The sequence below is a fragment of the Marmota monax genome, unplaced genomic scaffold, assembly GCF_021218885.2.
Source record: "Marmota monax isolate L192 unplaced genomic scaffold, Marmota_monax_Labrador192_F-V1.1 WCK01_AAM20220418_F8-fsc00036, whole genome shotgun sequence".
Classification (NCBI taxonomy): Eukaryota; Metazoa; Chordata; class Mammalia; order Rodentia; family Sciuridae; genus Marmota; species Marmota monax.
The window spans coordinates 5,980,524-6,003,269 of record NW_026694491.1 but is presented as its reverse complement, the minus strand read 5'-3'; positions in this window follow the sequence as shown (position 1 = coordinate 6,003,269).

Genomic DNA, 22,746 nt, shown 5'->3' with positions numbered 1-22,746 from the left:
AGTAGCTCCCAGAAAAGAAAATTGGGTGATCCTGATGTCATAAAGATCCATAACGTTGTCCTGGTTCCCAGGCTGGGTTCTCTAGCCATCTCTGAGCTTGATCTCTAAGTCTGTTATTTAGTCTGTTTTTGTCCTTCCAGAAATCTCTCCTTTTGCATACATTATCAAGAGCTGGTTTCTGCCACTTACAATCAAAGAACTTTATTTGATACAGATTAGATACCTAAAGATTCTACTACAGGGGTTCTAGCTCAGTTGGTAGATTACTTGCCTAGCACACATGAGGCACTGGGTTCCATCCTTAGCACCACATTAAAAAATAAAATAAAACAAAAATATTGTGTTTATCTACTATAAAAAACTGTTTTTTAAAAAAGATTCTACTACAGATTTTCAGAATAATGGAAGTTATTAGTAAACACTTTAAGTTTATTACATGAATGTTGGTTAAGAAAACTGTGCATGTTATAAGGCTTATTACTAAATACTGTGTGTTCTTGACTTTCCCTGCCTTGAAGCTCTCTTCTAATTTTTTTTGTTTATTTTTACTCCTTTTCAAACATTCCCAAGGTAGAATCAATAATCAATGGGTATTATATTACCACAAATATTGAATATTGTTTATTCGCAAGTATCTATTGCCCTGATAGGTCTCATAGTGCATAAAGGGGTGGTACTTAAAAAAAATAATATATAAGGTTCATGTGTTTGACTATCTATATGGAAATAGAAATAAAATCATTTGTGAAATATAAAATATATAGTAAAATATACAAAATTAATTGGGAAAAGGTGATCAGGTCACCAAGGCAGACTTCATGAGATTGGTCCTTTACCAAAGAGACCACATATGTCCTTTCTGCCATGTGGGGTAACAATGTGATGGTGACTACATAAAAGGGGGAAGGTCCTAACACCAAATCTGCTGGTGACTTCATCTCAGATTTCCCAGTCTCCAGAAACGTAGGATGCCGTCGTCCGTCTGGGTTAAATAACCGAGAGGTGACAAGCAACTTGAAGGTTGAATCAGGAACTACTTTATTGTGAGTGAACTCAGCAGGAACTGAGCGAGAACTCAAAGTAGCGGGCACCCGAGATAGAAGGAGCCGCTTCTCTGCCGGACAGCAGAGGTATATATACTTAACTAATTACACACAGCTTGACTCAATTAACATAAACTAGATACAGCAGTCAACCAATAAGGAATCCTCATCATCTTAATGGCCCGCTGGCATTGCTTCACAGACCACTCCTCCTGGCAAAGTGCCAGGCGCCATCTTGATTTCAGCCCTCAACAGTAGGACAAACATTTTGGTTGTGTTTTGGCACCTAGTCCATGGCATATTGTTATAGTAGCCCAGAGAACCAAGATACCATCCCAATTTCAGAGATATTACAAAAAAGTACTTGAAACTTGGTAATAAAAATGAAATCTTAGCTAAAGTAAAAAAAAGTGCTATTCTGTCTCCCACCTATTAGTTCATTCAGTTCTAACAATCTGACAAGGGTGGGGTGCTATTAATACAAGTCATCTCCATGATCAGATCGGTGGCTTAGACCTAATATAAAATCAAAGTTAGATTATTAAAAATTTTATTTGAACTGACAAATTTGTTTTTATCATGATAACAATTAAAATTATATGAGCAAATATTGCTGCGATGTTTTATTTTATGAAATCAATATTTAAAATGTAACCTTGTCTTGTACTCAGAAGTTTATCCTTAGTGTTGTGATGGTCTTTAAAATTAAAAAGAAAAATTCATTGTTTCTGTTCTTTGTTCTATAAATATTAAAAAGTCCTTGGGCCAAAAGCAATAAATATTTTTGCTCAATTCCTTATCTTTATCCCCAGTTGTGTAAATTGAAAAACAGTATTATTTAACGTTTCTCTGAAGATATTTTGTGGAATACTGGTGTGGTGTTTTGTTGTAACTTGAATAAATCCCAGGGCTCCCGGCCAGTGTCAACAAAGTGGGCTTTCAAAGAAACACAGTCCATAACCAAGTGTGATCACTATCTTTTACTTCTTGTATTTCTCCATTTTAAGAGAGATCCAATTCATAATTCACAGCGTCATTTCTTAACTTTTTCCTCATCCTTCTCCTATGTTGTCTCAAATCTCGGATTCCCCAAGATCTCTCTTCTCCATTCTTAAACTAAACTCCCCACCAAACCGTCTTGGACACCCCTTACCTTTGGAAGATCTTCTCATCTTCCTCTCCCTTCTTCTTTCTCCCTCTTTTCTTTAAATTTCAGTTCAGAAAGCCCACGAATTTCTTCGTTTTGTGTCAATCCTTAAAATTAAATTTAAAAAATATGAGAGACTGATGATAGTTTCTCATTCCAGATACCTGGGGTCTTATAAATACCTCTGACTTGTTGGGTATTTATAAATAAAGACCATAAGGTGAATATCAAGTTGAGGGAGAGATGCTAAATAAACTTTGTTAGAAGCTTTCATAGAGGGTACAGGTCAGGAAAGAGGCCAAACGTTTATTAACATAATAATGATATTTTGTTTTGTCATCCCCCAAAAGATGTACTGTGGTCACTTATGCTGAGAAATATCAGTTATCTTTTGAAGATGTACAATCACATTAGCCTATTAAAGGCTCTGAGAAGTCTCACAATAAATGATCTATCTTCATTTTGTCCAACATTTCTCAACTGGATTTCAAAATGGATACTTTATATCTCCCCCTTTTTCCCTCATACACAGAAATATCCACAGAATAACATTTGGGTAAAGTGGCCTTAAACAGTAAAAGATATAATAAATTTAGTTGAAGGTACACTTGTACCACACACATGGCTTGGTTATGGCTTAGTTGGATGGGTGTTCAATGAGGACAGATAGTTTGAAAATAGTCTGCATTTTTCACATAATATGCAAAGTAGTGCCATTTTTCCATTTGTCTTGTAGTTGTGACATGAGATGACTTTTGTGGAATATCCACCAACCAAGTCTGTGTGGTCAGTAGGTACACAACAAGACCAGTCGAACAGTTGGCTCTGGACAGGCTCCTTGGATTTGACTTTGCTAAGATGTTTTGTGTTCCTACTTCTCTGGTCTCTTGATTTGCCTTGGATACTAGTCAGCCTCTGGGTTAATATTGCCTGTTAGCCCATTAGCTATGGCATAAGTTTAATGTCTTGGGTGTTTTGAAGGGTATGATAATTGTAGCTGGATTCACCCATAGCTAGATTAATGAGCAAATTTGGGGGATCACCTGTAAAAGATTAAAAAGCAGCACTTGAAACCACATACATGGAGGCATCTAAAGTCTTGCGTGGATTTAGGAGTAGGGATAACAGCTGATAAATAATTAATAGACTGGTAAAATTTACCTGGACTCAATAATATTGGGAATCTTCCTACACAAAGATACAGAAGATTCATTGTTAACAATGAATCAAAAAACAGATAATAAAAAAGTAGACAATCAAAGAATCATTCTTGAATATTTTAACTCTTTTATTGTCTATTATGATATGAGATACACTAAATGACAAGATTCAAATCCATATCTCTACCTGTGGTGGGGTTTCCAATTGGCACAAACTCAACATGAGTGGTTAGCATCATTAACGTCATTCGCCTGAAATTTTTGGAGGTATTTAGACATCCTGAAGAAATAGATATTCAAGAAGTTTTTCCAGCTTTGGAAAAAAATAGATGTGTCCAAAAATAAGGTATTGCTTATTATATAATCATATGATAATCATTAGTGCTACCACCAAATATTTTCAATTTTGTTCTGTATACACGGTAGGATTACATGTTCTTCCCAGTTTATGTTAAGCCTGTGACTAACTTTGGCTAAGGACATGTGAAAGGAAATGCAATGTGGCTTCCAGGCAGAAACTTGAAGGACAAGTGTACAATTTTCCATAGAGTGACCAAGAAATTAAAAATTGTTGTTTCATGTCACCTCAGTTTGGGAATATTTGTTACGGCAGTTTCACCTAGCCTATTCTGACTGACATGACTCAGTAGAGTGCTAAATAGTCTGTGAAAATCATACGGTAAAAAGAAAAAGGAAAAGGAAACATACCAATAATACATTCAGTAAAAAGTTCAAGTTTCAACAATGTATTGTTCAATCATGACAAAATTCATATGAAATGGGTTTTGTATTGAATCTTTAGAATTTTGAAGGTGGAAAAAATTCCATGAAAAATGTGTCTTTGGCGTATGGTCATTAACAGATAATGAATAAGCAAAATGTGGTATATTCATAAGACGTGATATTATTCAGCCTTAAAAAAAAAGGACACGCTGACATGTGCTAAAATACCTGAGAGTATTATGCTGTGTGAAATAACTAGTCACAAAGATATAAATACTGTAGAATTCACTTTTATGAGTTACTTAGAGTAGTCAAAACCAGGGAGCCAGAAAGAACAGTAGTAGTTGCCAGGAGCTGGGACAAGGAGGAAATTGGGAGTTGTTTAATGGGTCTAAAGTTGCATTTTTACTAGATGAAAGATGTCTGGAGGTGGCTATGCAACAATATGTAACACCCCTGAATTACATACTTTAAAATGGTTAAGATGCTTAATTTTATGTGTATTTTGTCAGGATTAAAAAAAATGGCAAGGGGAGGTATCTTTGTAGGGAGAGAATAAAATTACCTTTAGGTGGAGCTGTCCCTTGGGGACCCTGTTAGTTCTGAATCTGTAAGGCAGTTAAGTGCTCTTCCCCCCACCCTTGGGGCTTAGAGAAAGCATTGGGCCTCTCCTTCAAGAAATGAAGAAGCCTAATGATTCCTGAGGTTGGGGAGTAGGGCTCCCCCTCCTTGTTTCAGGTCAGTAGGGGGCCAGGTGGGAGCCAGCCTTGCCCTGTGGCTCTAAGCACATCACTTGATCTGGAAGTTGGAGGGCTTGTGCAGCAGTTTGGAGGGAAGTGTCAAGGAATGAGTGTGTCTTCTGGTAGGGCCCTGTGGACACCAGTGGGGTCACCAGCAAAGATGGCTGGCTGCCACAGAGCCACTGTGAAAGACTCAGCCACAGAGGGAAACCAGAGGGTTTCCAGCAAGGGTCGTGGTTTCCCCCTTCAAAGCACTGAAGCTCAGAACTCCTAAGGAGAGGCAGACGGCTCTCAACCTCCAGCTCCTCTGTGTGCTCATCCTGCTCTAGAGGACAAAGTGCCCTCAAAATATGGCTATGATGTGATGGAAAGGCAGGAGAGAGCCAAGGAGCCCAGCTGCACCCAGTGCTCTCTCCCTACAAAGATACCTCCCCCTGCCATTTTTTTTTAATCCTGGCAAAATACACATAAAATTAAGCATCTTAACCATTTTAAAGTATGTAATTCAGGGGTGTTACATATCGTTGCATAGCCACCTCCAGACATCTTTCATCTAGTAAAAATGCAACTTTAGACCCAGTGCTCTGCAGCCCTCCCTCAAGGAGAGGGAAGTCAAGGGAAAAGGAAACCTCGTGGCAGGGAGCCCTTCTCTGACAACAGAAGCAGTCCCCATGTAGGTAAAAGAAGATCACGATCTGGGGAGGCTGAGGTTATTAGTGTCAGATTTAACCTTTGTTCTACTGTGAGAATCGGAGGCATTAAGTCATCACCTAAGACCTAGTGCTCACTGTGTGACAAAGCCTTTGTCCCTCTGTGTGGAAGTTGGTGCTTTCCACATCCAGTGCCTGACTTCCCAAAGGACAGTGCTCCTTCCAAGGCGGCCCGCCAAGGTCACCAAAAATCAAGCAGGGATCTGTGGCACTGTGGTCTTAGCTATTGCTAAATTAGGTCTTGCTGGATTGCCTCCCCAAGAACCTAGTGCCATCCTGAGATGCAAATACTACTTCTGGTGTTTATTAAGAACACGTGAAATCATTCATGCAAAGCAGTGGCTGCAGAGCAAAAATATTCAAAGTACAAGTTAGAAAATCTGTATGTGAATACAGAGTTCCTGTGAACAGTGGGGGTAGGGGGCACACAGATGTGTGCATGTGTGTAGGGGTGTGTGTGTGTGTGTGTGTGTGTTTAATAGAGAAATATTCATACAAGGCAGCATCAGCAGTAGTAGCCTTGAAAGCTTATGGGAGTGGGAGTGGAAATCCACATTTTAGCGATGTTTTTTTCCTTCTTCACAGTCAAATGACATTTTTCAAACATCTGTTCTGTGAGCAAAAGCGGGAGAGAGACACATCAACGTTAAGTGCTCAGGAAAAGGAATTATGGAGAAACGCTACCCGCTTAACTTATCTCAGCTCGGTGAGTGATTACAGGGCTTGGGCTATTTCTGGCCACATCTGAGTGTCTGTGAAAAGTGGAAGTAAAGTCATTAAGTAGAATGGGCATGTGTGCATTTAGTCATTTGCTTTGAGTCAGAAAGTCTAGACAATCCCCTGGGAATGCAAGGCACACAGTGTATTTCTGTGACCTTCAGGACTCTCTTGTAACCCGAAAGGCAGTGTCAATCTACAGGATCCTGAGTAAACAGGCTTTCTAGTTTTTTTTGTTTTTTTTTTTTTTGTACTGGGAATTAAACCCAGGGGTACTTAACCACTGAGCCACATCCCCAGCCCTTTTTAATATATTTTTAAAATATTTTATTTAGGGAATCTCACTAATATGCTTAGGACCTTGCTAAATTGCTGAGGCTGATTTGAATTTGCAATCCTCCTGCCTCAACCTCCCGAGCTGCTAGGATGACAGGCATGCATCCCTACAAAGGCACATTGATCTGGGTTCAGACACGTGCCAGGCCTTGGCCCACCTGGGCCAGTGGGAGAGCCAAAGACCTCAACTACATCTGAACACCACCTATTTGGTACCACAGCAACCTGAGAATTAAATCTCTGCACCTCAATTCCTTCACCTGTGAAACAGGTACAGCCATTTTAACAACCAGAATAACCAAGATTTATTAAGGACTCCAGGTGCCCAGCCCTATAATGAACACTTGATTCATTTGCATATTTTGGCAACCATATGAGGTAGCAGTGATATATTTTGTTGATTCTAAGATGTTCATTTTCTTATTTTAACATTCTCCGTTATCAGGATGATCTTGTAATTGATCAGGAATATAAAACATGGCTGAATACTTCAAAATGTTTTCTTAGTGGCATATAAATTGATGATGTGTTGGATTCAATGAGGAAAGTGAGGGAGAGATATAGGAACTGAGCCCCAAGTAGATTAATTAACTTTCCTTAGATCGCACACCTAGGAAGTGGTTGAACTAGCCAGGCATGGTGGGTGGCACATGCCCCCAGTCCCAGTCACATGGAAGGCTGAGGCAGGACAATAACAAGTTTGAGGTCAGTCTTAGCAACCTAATGAGACCCTGACTCAAAATAAAAAGGGCTGGTGCCAGGTGAGGTGGTGCAGGCCTGTAATCCCAGTTGCTTGGGAGGCTGAAGCAGGAGGCTTACCAGTTCAAAACCAGCTTCAGCAACTTAGCAAGGCCATAAGCAGTTCAGCAAGACCCTGTCTCTAAATAAAATATAAAAAGGGCAAGGATGTGGCTCAGTGGTCAAGTGCCCTGAGTTCAATCATGGGTGCCAATCAATTCAATCGGGCTGGGGATGTAGTTAAGTGGTAAAGCAATTGCCTAGCATGTGTTATGCCCTGAGTTCAGCCCCCACATCACACACACACACACACACACACACACACACACAAAAAAAAAAAAACAGTTAAGATGGGTTTTGACTTTTTTGGGGGGCGGAGGATACCTGGGATTGAACTCCAGGGCACTCAACCACTGAGCCACAACCCCAGCCCTATTTTATATTGTATTCAGAGACAGGGTCTCACTGAGTTGCTTAGCCCCTTTCCATTACTGAGGCTGGCTTTGAACTCATGATCCTCCTGTCCTCAGCCTTCCAAGCTGCTGGGATTACAGGCATGCACTACCACACCCAACTTAAACTAGGTTTTGAATTCAAGCTGTTTCTAGAGTTGATTTTCTTGTAAGATGTGAGATTTCCTGGGTTTCATCCTGGTTCCTCCATTTACTACCTGTGTGAACTTGAGCAAGTTTGTAATCTCCCTGTGCCTCAGCTTTCTCATCTGTAAAATGGTGATAATAGTAACTACTTCATAGGTTTAAAATAGGGATGAAACAAGTTTATACATGTAAAGTTCTTAAAATAGTTCTTGACATATGATAAGTATTCATTAAATTTTAGCTCTGATTAACTATTACAAAGAGAAAAACAGCATCACTTGCTACAAAGAGGAAAAAAATAGAAAAAAGAAGAAAAATATCATTAGCAAAAGAAGAATATGTTCATCTGTATGTCCCTAAAACAATCTTGGATCCAGGATAGATATGTTCCAATACTTGGGGCACTGGTTGTTATTGTTGTATCTCCCCAAAACTAAGAGATAAGTCAAATGAAATGGGAGGAGGAGCTGGGAAGTAGTGGCAGTTAGAGGAAGGAGAAGGAAGAAGAGGTAGGGAAGGTGGCAGTGAATCTCAGGCCTGTGCTAGGGGTGACCACAGCAGCTGGGGGCCACAGCAGGTTGAAGGAGTTGGGCTTCACCAGTGACTGAACGCCTGATTGGAACTATAGCAAGGTTTTCTCTCTGTGGGTTGCAATTCCTTAGCAAGCTATGGGGTGAATTACCAGTATCTAAAGAAATGCAAAAGAAAGGAAGCCAAGGCAAGGAAGGACCCAAGGGCATCTTAGGTAATAACAATGAACACTGTTTTGTGGAACTTGGATTTCAGCTGGGAGCATAGAGATGGGTGTCATGGTTATGACATAAAATGTTTTTCTGTGGACCTCGGTACAAAAGTTTGAAAGCTGCTGGACTAAAGCATATAGAGTAGGCATTGGCTAAAAACTAAACACATGATATGAGGTTAACATAATGTATTTTGTATTAACAACCAAGGACTCCTGCTTCCACACAAGTGTGTCTTTCTGAAGCACTCAGGAGTTCTGACAGACCTTAAGGCTCTTGTTAAATTCTCCCTTTTTCTGTGTGTTTTTGCCTTGGGGAAACCATTTCCTCTGTGCACACACACCCCCTCAGACCTCCCCCATCCTGGGGCTAACTTTGCCTCTCCTTGGCACAGTCACTTTGCCTTAGACCCAATTCCTGTCTCTCCCTTCCAGTGGCCATACCCTAAACCCAAACTTCCCAAGATAAGGGCCAGCACTTTTTAACCACCAGAGCCTGATACCTGTATATAAAACACCTGACATTTCAGGAAGCTGAGGACACTCTTGTGTTTTTCTAAGTGTTATTTAAATGTAAATGACAAAGAATGGCAAAGAAATGGAGCATTCACACTCCTTGGTAGTAATATCACCTCAATCCTATTTGGGTCCTGACTAAGAAGATTTCATTTCAATCAAGAATTCTGTGGGGGAAGCCCAGCGTGGGGTGGCACACACCTGTGCTCCCAGTGACTCAGAAGGATGAGGCTGGAGGATCATGAGTTCAAAGCCAGCAACTTTGTGAGGTCCTAGCAACTTAGTGAGACCCTGTTACAAAATAAAACATAAAAAGGGCTGGGGATGTGGCTCAGTGGTTAAGTGCCCCTGGGCTCAAACCAAACCAAAACAACAACAAAAGAGTTGGGTAAGGAAGAGGATCTAAAATAGCTGGACAGAGGTTCCCTACACTTGATTCTGCCACAAAGAAGAGCCAAGGCAAGGAAGGGATGTCTGTATTTTGAGGGGAGTAACTGGGGAAGGATGCTGGAACTCAGCAGAGCAGTGATAGGAACTCTCAGTGACAAGAATGGCAGCTTAGAGAGAGGAGGGGAGGGGAGGGGAGATGTGGGGAGGGGGGAGGGGGGAGGATGGGAAAGGCAGCGGAGCACAACAGACACTAGTATGGCAATATGTAAATCAATGGATGTGTAACTGATGTGATTCTGCAATCTGTGTATGGGGTGAAGGTGGGAGTTCATAACCCACTTGAATCAAAGTGTGGAATATGATATGTCAAGAAATTTGTAATGTTTTGAACATCCAACAATAAAAAATTAAAAAAATAAAAAATAAATAAAAAAATAAAAGTCATACAAGTACCAAAAAAAAAAAAAAAAAAAAAGAATGGCAGCTTAGAGAGGAGCGAGGAGCACTGCGGTGTGGGTGCTCCCTGGGGCAGGAAGATACTCTATTTCCTGGAAAAGGTAAATAGGAGAGTGTCAGCACCCTCGTCATCACTGTGGACAGGCAGCCCTAACCCCGGGGGGAGTCCCACAGTCCTCACAGGCTTTTAGCTCAGTCTGACGTGTGCACACCTGCTTTTCTCCAGAGAAGGATCTCGTATTGCACACACATACCCAACCCAAACTGCCACAGCATAGTGCCCTCTTAGATCAGAGCCACTGCTAGAGTCCCTCCTGCCCAAAGGGCCAGTAAACACACAACTGCCACTCCCAGATTCCCCAAAACTATTGGCATGATGACTTCCACAATCAGAAGCCCCAGATTTTCCCATATGGCCTGTCTTCAAGCCATAGCTCACAGCTCCAGCATTACAGATATTGCTATAGGACCTGAGGCCACGCCTGTGTGTGACCAGCACTTCAGAATCAGGGCTACTACTGCTGCCACCAGCACTCATCTGCACAGAGTCTGAGTGTGAGCCCCTCTGCAGCTTGTGTCCCCAGCATCAGAGCTGTTGCAGCCAGAGACTATACCACCATTGATGCTTCATTTTTGTGGGATCCAAGGACATGCTCTTTCATGATTGGAGCCATTGCTACAGCTGCCACTATTACCACCCACCTTTGAATGGCCTGTGATCATACCTCTCTGAAAGCCCATGTCCACTATGAGGTCACACTATTACCATCACAAATACCTGCAGACTAGACCGCTGAGGCACTCACAGACACCACTGATTTTGATTATAGCTGAAGAAATTATACCTCTGTACTCACTCAGAATCAAAGCCAAAGCACCTACCCAGCAACATCCTACATCCATCTAAACAACAATGACCCCATAAATGTCACTTTATAAAATTGGAAGAGGCCATTGTTACACCAGATGTTCAGACACAGGGACACAAGAAGCATAAAAAAGTTGGGTATGGGAATTACAGTTTTAAAGATCCACACTCATTCTCCAGAAATAGACCCCAACATCCAGGAAGCCTATGACATGCCTGAGAAGAAATCCAAAACAATGATCCTAAGGAAATGCAAAAGAATACAGATGAACAATTTATCAAAACAAGAAAAATAATTCAAGGGAAATTCAACAGAGATAGTAATCATAAAACAAATAGTAATCTTGAAACTGAATAATTCAATTGATGAAATCAATATACTTGAGCTCCAACAACAGAATAGACTACATAGAAGGAAGAATTCATGAACTTGAAGACAGGTACTTTGAAATAACCCAGTCAGACAAAAACAGAAAGGAATTACAGAGAAAGATTAAAAAGAAAGAAGAAAGTCTACAAACCATTAACAAAGAAATATTTTCATTATTAGGATTCCAAAGTAAAGGAAAAAGATATTTAAAATCTATGGAACAAAATAATAGCTGAAAACTTCCCAAGTCTTGAAAGAAATATTGACAGCCATACCCAGGAAACTCAAAGGATCAGAAGTAGGCTCACCCTAAAAGGAACTTCTCAAAGGTATATTATAGTCAAATTTCCAAGAGTCAAAGACAAAGAATGAGTTCTAAGAACATCATGCGAAAAGCATCAAATCACATACAGGGAAATTCTCATATGATATTAAAAGCAGATTTCTTAGCAGAACTAATTTTTTAAATTTAATTTTTATTTGTTCTTTTTGGATATACATGACAGTAGAGTATACTTTGACATACATATATGTATATAACTTTCCATTCTTTTGGTTGTACATGACGTGGAATTACACTGGTCATGTATTCACATATGAACATAGGAAAGTTATGCCCTATTCATTCTATTCTCTTTCCTATTCCCATCCCCGTTACCTTCCCTTTATTCCCCTTTGTCTAATCCACTACACTTCTATTCTTCACTGAACTTCTGGCCCCCGGCACCCAAATATCAGAGAGAATATACAGCCTTTGGTTTGGGGGGATTGGCTTATTTCACTTAGCATGATAGTTTCTAGTTTCATCCATTTACTGGCAAATGCCATAATTTTATTCTTCTTTATGGCTGAGTAATATTCCCTTGTGTATATATACCACATTTTCTTAATCCACTCATCTGTTGCAAGTCATCTAGGTTGGTAGTACCATAGTTTAGCTATTGTGAATTAAATTGCTATAAACATTGATTGGCTGTATCACTGTAATGTGCTGATTTTATGTCCTTTGGGTATATACTGAGAAGTTGGATAACTGAGTCAAATTGTGGTTCCAATCCAAGTTTTCTGAGGAACCTCCATACTGCTTTCCAGAGTAGTTCCACCAATTTGCAGTCCCACCAACAATGTATAAGTGTACATTTTCTCCCTCATCCTCATCAACATTTATTGTTACTTGTATTCTTGATAATTTCCATTCTGATTGGAGTGAGATGGAATTTCAGTGTAATTTAAATTTGCATTTCTCTAATGTCTAGAAGTTGAATGCTTTTTCATATATTTGTTGGCCATTTGTATTTCTTCTTCTGTGAAGTGTCTGTTTAGTTTTTTTGCCCACTTATTGATTTGGTTATTTGGTGATGTTTTTTGAGTTCTTTATATATCCTGGAGATTAATGTACTATCTGAGGTGCAGATGGCAAAGATTTTTTTTTCCATTCTGTAGGCTCTCTCTTCGTGTTCTTGATTGTTTCCTTTTCATCAGAACTCTTATAAGCCAGAAGAGAGAGGGAAGATATACTCAAAATCCTGAAAGAATGAAAAATGTCAACAAAGAATACTATATCCAGTAATACTATCCTTCAGAAGTGAAAAAGAAATAAAGTCTTTTGTCCAGATGAGCAAAAACAGAGAATTAATCACCACCAGGCTAGACTTACAAGAAGTAGTTAAGGGAGTTCTACATCTGGAAACAAAAGGATAATAAACATATGAAAGAATAAAACACATGAAACAATAAAACTCCCTGGTAAAAACAAACACAAAAAGGAAGAATACCAAAGAATTAAAATGTATCATTACAGAAAACCAATGACCCACAAAGATAAATAATAACAGACATAAAGAAACAGAAAACAAAATGTCAGGAGTAAGTTCTTATCTATCAGTAATGATCTCAAGTATATATGGATTTCATTTTCTAATCAAAAGATACAGACTCGCCAAATTGATAAAAAGACCTATAGGCTGCCTATAAGAAACTCAGTTTACCAGTAAAGATACATGTCACCTAAAAATGAAGTTGAAAAAAAGATATTAAAGTGAAAAGCAAACAGAAGTGTCTACACTCAGAAAACAGATCATAAAGAAACAAAGGTCATTATATAGAGATAAAATGATTGATTCAGCAAGTTATAACAGTGATATTATATGTATGCCAATACCAGATCACCCAAATATTATTAGATCTAAAGGTAAAATACAACAATTTATTCATCCATAGAGCATTCCAGAGAGAAAAATCAAAAAAGATACATCAGAATTGAATACACTATAGAGTAAATGAACTTTACTATAAACAGATATTTACAGAACATTTCACCCAACGGTTGTAGAATATACATTTTTATCAGCACATTGAACATCACCCAAATGTTAGGTCACAAATCAAGTCTCAATAAATTTTTAAAAATAAAAATTTTGTCATATATCACAACAGAATGAAACTAGAAGTCAACCAGAACAATTAAAAATTTAAAAGCAACATGGAAGTCGAACATCATACTCTTGGAAGAACCAATGAGTCATTGAAATTAAGAGAAAAATAAGATTTCTTGCAATAAGTGGATATACAAACAACATTAAAACCTGTGGGACACAGTGAAAGTAATACTAAGAAGAAAGACTTACTATAAAAAGTGCATACATCACAAACAAAGAAAACATTTCAAGTAAACGGCCTATCAGTGTACCTCAAGTTCCTAGAAAAGCAAAAACAAACCAAATTCAGAATTAGTGGAGGAAAAGAAATAATAAAGATCAAAGGAGAAATAAATCAAAACTAAAAAAATACAAAAGATTAAACAAACAAAAACTTGGCTTTTTGAAAAGATTTTCAAAACCTTTAGCTAGACTAACAAACATAAAACTAGAGGTGGCAAATATATATTACAACCGATACTACATAAATATAAAGAACCATAAGAAATGACTCTGAACAAATATGTGCTAACAAGTTGGAAATCTAGAAGGAATGTGTAAGTTCTTGGACATGTACAACCTACCAAAATTGAGTTAAGAAGAAATAAGCAACCTAAGCAGACTAATAATGAGTAATGAGATTGGGCCAGTAATTAAGTATCCCATCAAAGAAAAGTTCAGGGCCTGATGTTGCCACATCTGAATTCTACAAAGCACTTATAGATATAATTCCAATTCTTCTTGAACTATTCCAAAAAATTTACAAAGGAAGGAATTGTGACCAACTTATTCTACAGGGCCAGCATTAACTTCATACCAAAACTAGACAAAGAAACAACACCATTAAACAGAGCTAGAAAACCAAAATCCCTGCTGAACATAGATGTAAGAAAATTCTAAAAAAAAAAAAAAAAAAAACCTGGAAAACATAATTCAACAGCACATCAAAATGATTCTATACCATGATCAAGTGGAACTTATCCAGGAATGCAAGGATGATTAAACGTATGTAAATCAATAAATGCAATACATCATATTAACATGATGGAGCACAAAAAATTTATAATATCAATAGATACAGCAAATGCACTTGATCAGGGCTGGGGCTGGGACTCAGTGCTAGTGCACTTGCAAGACTTTACCAAAAAATTATAAACTAATTCAGTAAGATTTCAAGATATGAAATCAGTATTCAAAAAGCAGTACCATTTTATGCCTAATGTCTTCTCTGATATAAGAAGGCTGATTCATTGTGGGGTTGGGAGGGGGAGCATGAGAGGATTAGATGAACTCTAGATAGGGCAAAGGAGTAGGAAGGGAAGGGAGGAGGCATGGGGATAAAAAAGATGGTGGAATGAGATGGACATAATTATCTTAAATACATGTATGAAGACGCGAATGGTGTGAATATACTTTGTGTATAACCAGAGACAAGAAAAATTGTGCTCTATATGTGTAATATGAGTTGTAATGCATTCTACTGTCACATATAACAAATTAGAATAAAAAAAATTTTTAAAGTACCATTTTATACAATAATGAACATGCTGAAAGAGGCATCAAGAAAGCAATGTCATTCACAATAGTTATGAAGAAATAAGAATTTAACCAAGTAAGTGAAAATTCTTAACAATGAAAACTATAAAATATTGATGAAAGAAATTGAAGAGGACACACAAAAAATTTGAAAGACCTCCGTGTTTATGGATTGGAAAAATTCTCTTAAAGGGGATTAAGTCATTATGTCAAAGAGGTACTTGCATTCCCATGTTCTTCAAGTTTGAAATACTTAACAGAAATAGAAAAGGCAATATTAAAATTCATATGGAGGTCTGGTGATGTAGCTTAATGGTGAAGCACTTGCCTGTCATGCTCAAGGTTCTAGGTTCAATCCTCAGCACTGCAAAAGAAAAACAAACCAAAAAATGGAACCACCTAAGACCCAGAATAGCAGTACTGAGCAAAATGAACAAAACTGGAGGAATCACAATATCTGGACTCCAAAAGACACCAAAGCTATGGTAACCTAAACAGATAGGTTGGTACTGGCTTAAAAATTGACATGTAAAACAATAGAACATAATAGACAACCCAGAAATTAACACATACTCATACAGCCAACTGATTGCAACAAAAACACCACGAACATACACAGGAAAAACTTATACTGGAAAAAGGACAATCTCTTCCATAAATTGCACTGGGAAAATTGAATACACATTTGTAGAAGGATGAAACTTGATTCCTTACTCTTCATCACACGAAGTTAATTCATGATGAATTGATGAAAGACCTAAACATAAGAACCAAACTATGCAACTACTGGAAGAAAACATTGGTATAGGCAGAATTTTTCAGATAAGACCCAAAAGCATGAGTAACAAAGTTAAAAGTATACAAATAGGGCTCTATCAAACGAGGCCCCATCTGCACAGCAAAGAAAACAGTGAAGGGGCAACCAACAGAAGGGGAGAAAGTACTTGCAAACTATCCAACAAAGGATCAGTGTTCCTAATATAATAGGAACTCAGACAACTCAGTAAAAGAAAAAAAATAAAATAGACAAACAATTAGCGTAGACATTTCTCAAAAGGAGATATACAAATGGTCTATAAGCTTATGGAAAAAATGTTCTATATAACCAATCAAGGAAATTCAATCAAAACCTCAATGAGGTATCATCTCATCCCAGTTAGAATGGCTATTATTAAATAGACAAAAATAAATGCTTTTGGAGAGGAGGTAGAGAAAGGGTAATTTCTATATACTGTTGGTGGGAATGTAAATTGCACAGTCACTATGGAAAACAGACTAGAATTCATTAAAAAAAACCACAAAAGAACCTAAAGTAGAACTACCATATGATCCAGCAATCTCTTAAAGGGGATTAAGTCATTATGTCTAAGAGGTACTTGCATTCCTATGTTTATTGCAGCACTGTTCCAAGGTGTTCATTGATGGATGAATAAAGAAAATGTGGTAAATATGCACAATGGAACATTATTCTGCCATAAAAAGAACTAAATCCTGTCATTTATGGCAATATGGATGGAACTGGAGGATATCACATTAAATAAGACCAAGTGGAAAAATGTCACATGTTCTCATTCATTTGTGGAAACAGAAATTGATCTCATAGAAAACAAGTGGAATAGAGGTCTCTAGAGACTAGAAAGGGGACAAGGGAAGTAGGAAGGAGAATAGCTAGACAACAGAAGACCAAAATAGATTAGATAGGAGGAACTGGTTCTGGTATTCCCTAACATAGTAGGGTAACTGCAATCCTTGACAAATTATGATATATTTCAAAACAACTAAAATAGTCTGAGGCTTCCCAACACAGAGAAATGACAAATGATTGAGGAGGTAGAAATGCTTATTACTCTGATTTGATCCTTACACATTGTACACATGTATCAAACTAACATTATTCCTCATAAATATGCACAAATATTATATGTCTGTTTAAAAATATAGAACAAAATAAAATTTTAAAAGTTGGGGAGGAATAAATTCTAAACTAGGAATTCTCTCTCCACATAAAGCAACATGAAAGAATACATCTAGCTTTGTTCACACTTAAAAATGACCAGTGTCAAGTATTAAGTCTGAATCAAATTAACATTATGTAAAAATGTTTCCATGCAAATTTCAGAGTAACGTAGGATTGCATTGACTGCCAAATCTCAAGAGGCTCCTTCTCTGGCAATATAGAGTGGCGTCAAGTGCAAATGGCATGAAGTGACTCTTCAGCAAGATGCCTGGCACAGCACCAGCCATCACCACCTTCCCTCCTAATGGCTGCACTGTTCAAGCCACATGAGCATGTGTGTTTCCAAACTATTCATCTTCCAGGTAAAACAGTGAGTGGAAATCATTATTTAATATCACAGAAAAGCCCCTGAAGAAAAAGAAATCAAAGCTTATTGGTATGTAGAAGTGGGGGTTATCAACTTATCTTGTAAAAGGTGAATGAAATGCAGACATAAGCAGATTCACAATAATTCACTAAAATTCTCTCAAGGGCTGGGGCTGTAGCTCAGTGGTTGCCTAGCATATGTGAGACTGGGTTTGATCATCGGCTCCACATAAGAATAAATAAATAAAATAAAGTCATTATGTTCATCTATAGCTAAAGAAAGATATTTAAAATTCTCTCAAGACTAAAGAAAATACAAAACTTTGGTAGCATCAAGGATGGCAAAAACTTCACATAAAATAGGTCCCACAATAAGGAGATTTAAAACACAGCTACTATTGTAAACTCATGTTGTTTTCCATTCAATTAGACATATTATCCAGTATCTTATTTTGGGACTAGTACATAAATCACTTTTTCTATTAACTAATTTATTTTTGCTATTAACTATTTATTCTCCCTATTTGAAATAAAAATTGCAAGTCTCTGGAACCTATCTCTTTTAATTTTTTTTTTTGAGAGAGAAATTGATTTTTATACAAGCACTCAATTTTCACTGTACTTGTAGAAAACTATTGAATAAATTGAGAAATAAATGTATTAGCAAGCCAGTCCCAACCTAAGACTCTGTCCCCCAAAGCTGATCTGGGAGGAGATCAGTTCCTCTGCAGCCATTCCTCAAAGGTGTCACTGAAACTCCTCACTTTAAAGTTCCTTTAGGGCTTATAGAACATCTTCTGGAACTTTCTTGGAGGTTCCCAGCTTCATCCTTTTTGAAATGGCCAGAAGTCATTTGTAGTCAGATCTGTTTCATCAGATCAAATGTGTTAAAACAGGCTGTGACTTTGAAGTGACAAGTCTGTGTGTCTCATCTACAGTCCCTACAGAATGAACACCTCAGTTCATTAACATTCTCGGAAAATGGTGGGAAGGGAGGGGTAGTGGGAACAAATCTGGGAAAATATTAATCCTAATGTCATGCAGCCATGGTTAGAAGTTGACACTAACTTTCCCAAGTTTAACAACATGGGGAAAATGAAGATAAGGAACAGTTTCCATCTCTTAAAATGAGGCTGATTTCCCAGGCAATCTGAAAATTCTAGGGAGAAGGACGGAGGGCCAAATAGATCTCCCAAAAACATTCCTGTAGGTAATTCTTCTTTTCTTTCAGAACCGTCTGAATGAACTAAGACATTTTTGATACAGATTGAACATGTTCATTGCAAGGGAAAAAAATCAGTATATTAAGATAAAAAGTAAAAGTCACCTGAAATTCACCTTGGAGAATAACTAAGCACCATTTCTATGCATTACATACACATCAGTGTAATTGTATTTGCATATACAATATACATGTGTGTATACATTTAAGGGCACATTTTAAAGGAATCAGTCCCGATATTCACTGCATCTTAACAATATATAATGAAAATTCCTCTAGGTCAAGTAGTATAGATCATTAATTTTTAATTCTTGCATAATATTTGGTTATAAGGATGATCATAATTCACTAGCTATTCTTTTATTAATGGACTTTTGATTCACTACCAGTTTTTTTATTATTAAAAATAATGTTGCAATGATCAGCCTTGAAAAAATATATATATACACACACTTATATACTGGGACTTTTATTTCTGAAATCCCAGGAGTGCAATTCAGGGTTGAATTGTATGTGCATGTAAATATTTAATAGAGACCATGAATTCTTTTTCACATTTCCACCAGTGATATATGAGCACGGCCTTGCCCTGACTCCCATCTCTGCTAATAATAGGTGCTATTATACTTTTAGTCTTCCCACTCTTGTGGGTATCATCCTGATCATTTTAATTTCTATTTCTCTGCATAGTGGGAAAGGTTGGGCATTTATCTTACTTGCTCTTCTAACAATTGCCTATTCGCATCTCCAACACATTTTGCTATTGGGTTGATTATCATATTAAATTGTGGAAGAGCTTTTATTATATTATACTAATTTTTATCTATTTGAATTTAAAATATTTTCCCCAACTTGTTTGCCTAGTGACTTTATTTTTGGCACTCCTTCAGCTATGATGAATACCTTAAATTGTGTGTTATTAAATGTGTATATTCTGGACTTAGTTTAAAAGATTTCTCAATTTCTAGGTGTAGAGACAATATCCTAATTTTATTCTAAAATGATTATTATTTATTTTTACTCTCAAGTCCTCAATCCATCAAGAATTTATTTTTGGAATTAATGTAGAGGTCCAAGTTTATTTTCTTCCAGGAGTATATCCAATTGTGAAGTGACAATTAAATTTTATAATGACATACCACTTTTATTGAGTGTTATAATATACCTGTATATACTAAGATATAATTCCAAACTTCTTATTTTTTTGTATTTTATAGTGGTCTTGTGCCAATATCACAATCTTTTATTATTCTGGCTTTTAAGTAGCTTGAATACCCTTACTCTTTTCCCATCAATTTAAGAGCATTTTATCCAGTTAAAGATATCATTGCATATTTATTGAGCTGAGCATGGTGGCACACACCTGTAATCCCAGCAGCTCAGGAGGCTGAGGCAAGAGGATTGCAAGTTCAAAGCCAGCCTCAGCAACTTAGTGAGGCCCAAAACAATTTAGTGAAACCCTGTCTCAAAACATAAAAAGGGCTGGAGATGTGGCTTAATGGTTAAGCACCCCTGGGTTCAATCCCTGATACCCAAAACATATATCATTGAGATTCTATTGGAGTTGTATTACATTTGCTTAATATCGTCAGACGAACAGATTTTTTTTTTAAACTCAGTTGCTTAGAACCTTGCTAAGTTGCTGATGTTGGTCTTAAATTTGCAATCCTCCTGCTTCAGCCTCCCAAGTCACTGGGATTACAGGCATCGCTCCTGGCAGAAAGGTTTTTTATAATGAATATTCCTTTTCAAGAACATAGTACAGATCCATGTTTGTACAGATCACGTTTTACTCTCTAGTAGGATTTTATTTTTTATATAGATCCTTTTCCTTTCTTGTGTAATTTACTTCTTTTTTAAAAAATAATTGTATTTATTTTTATGTGGTGATGAGGATTGAACCCAGTGCCTTACACATGCTAGGCAAGCACTCTACCACTGAGCCACAATCTCAGTCCTGTAATTTACTTCCATTTTATGAATTTTGTTGCTATTATGAATGGAATATTTTCCTCATCTCTGTTTCTAGATGTACAAAGTACACATAGAAAAAGATAACTATTTTATATATTTGTTTTGTATCTGCCCAGATTGTCAAATTCTTTTATTCTACTTTTTTTTTTTAATTAGGGTTTCTTGGTGATGTGGACATAAAATTATATTACCAGCAAAAAGTTTTACCTTTCTTTTCAAATTTATGCTATGTATTGTGTGTTTATTGTATTTACTAGAACATCTAAGCAATACCAATTAGTTAGGGTGATAGCATGCCCTTCTAGCTTGTTCTTTATTTTAATGGGAACAGCTGTAATGATAAGAATAGATATATTCCATGTTTGTCTAAATATGTCAAAATATACTCTTTTGTCATGTATATCTAAAAAGAACTACAACAAAAACAAAAATTAAATGCAAACAGAAAGAAAAAAGAATACAGAGGTACTATCCCATATTGTTAGATTACTTAAATTGTGTGACAACACTAAAGCATCAGGGCCCTGATGCACACGATTTTATTTTTTTTCTTCACGTTACATGCTGGCTGCTAATATGTGTGGTTCTGTTCCATGTGTTTGGTTCTAGATTGAATAACTGGAAACACTAATACAATCTATCACAGTCTACCCCCGGATCAAAAACCCTTTCATTCACAAAATAGAGACAGCTGTTCCCCAAGAAAAACCCCTAAAAGTCCCATTCCACTGTGAGTGACAAGGCTTTTCAAAGTTTTGTGATAATCCCTATCTCCATTTCAGATGTGGCTCTTCTTGATCTTGAAAGATCATGAAATAGTCCTTTTTCCTTAGACTATGAACTATAGAAAAGAATGTGTCCTTGACACTCCCAGAGTATCAGAATGGGGCAACCTCTATTCATAACTCATGTTGAGAAGCAGGAGTGACTGAAGGTACATCAGAGTCACTAACCCATAGCCAATCTGAAGTTTCTCAGAGGAAATGCTGCAGGGACTTCGAATGCTGGATAGAGGGTAATTCTTGATTAGTCCTCATCTCTACTCCCCTGCAAGTAGCTTCTTCCAGTTCGTTGCTCTTCATTTGAGAGGCTCATCTCTCTTAGATGTCTATTTCCATTGTCCCTCTTGGTCGTATTTTTAAAGGGCGTTGGGGAATGTGCCCTCCTTTGGGCCCCAGCACCCCTTTCTCCTCTGGCTCTTTGTGTATAGCAGTTTGAAGATCCAAAAGTTGAGTCCAGTCTTGAGTTATCTCTGGCCACTCTTGGCTAACAGCTCTTTAGCAGTACAGCTTTCCCAAAAATGTTGCTCATTTTGCTCCTAATTTTATTGAGAGTAACTTGAGATTAGCAATGTCTTTAGGGAAGTCATGAAATAGTTCTTTTTCCTGAGTAGTGTTTTCCAACTGAAAAGATTTGCTGAGTACCTTTGTAACTGTTCAGAAGCGTCAGCAGACTTGATGGCTCTCATCTTGCTTTGGTTCTTGCCACAAAGCTGTCCTAACTGGCCCTTGAGACTCAAAACATGTCTCAATTATTTCCCCAACCACGTTTGCAAATCAGTTAGCCAATTCTTTTCTGAGTTTATTTCCTTCTTTTAATAATCTTATCAAACTGAGACAATAGCAATGAACGATACTACTAGTAACACTTGGTTTCCAAACTTCTTTATACAAGTTCACAAGCTCATTTGGTACATTTACTGTCTTCTGAGATGCCTCCAGAAATAATTTTGAGAAGTTTCACCATTAAATAACATTGGCCAGCATTTTTCCAGCATCTAATGACAATTTTTTATAATCTTTAGCAGGAACCGAATCGTTTTCTTCTATTCCTAACTTATGTGTATTTTAGAAATAGTTAACATATTTATTTATGCAAACTCTTCACAGCATCTACTGATTTGATGGAGTGGTTTTCTACCTTTAATTTGTTGATATAATATTTGTAATTTTCCCTACATATAGCTAGCTATCCTTTCATTTCTAGAATAACTGCATTCAGTAACTGTGGACTAGTCTC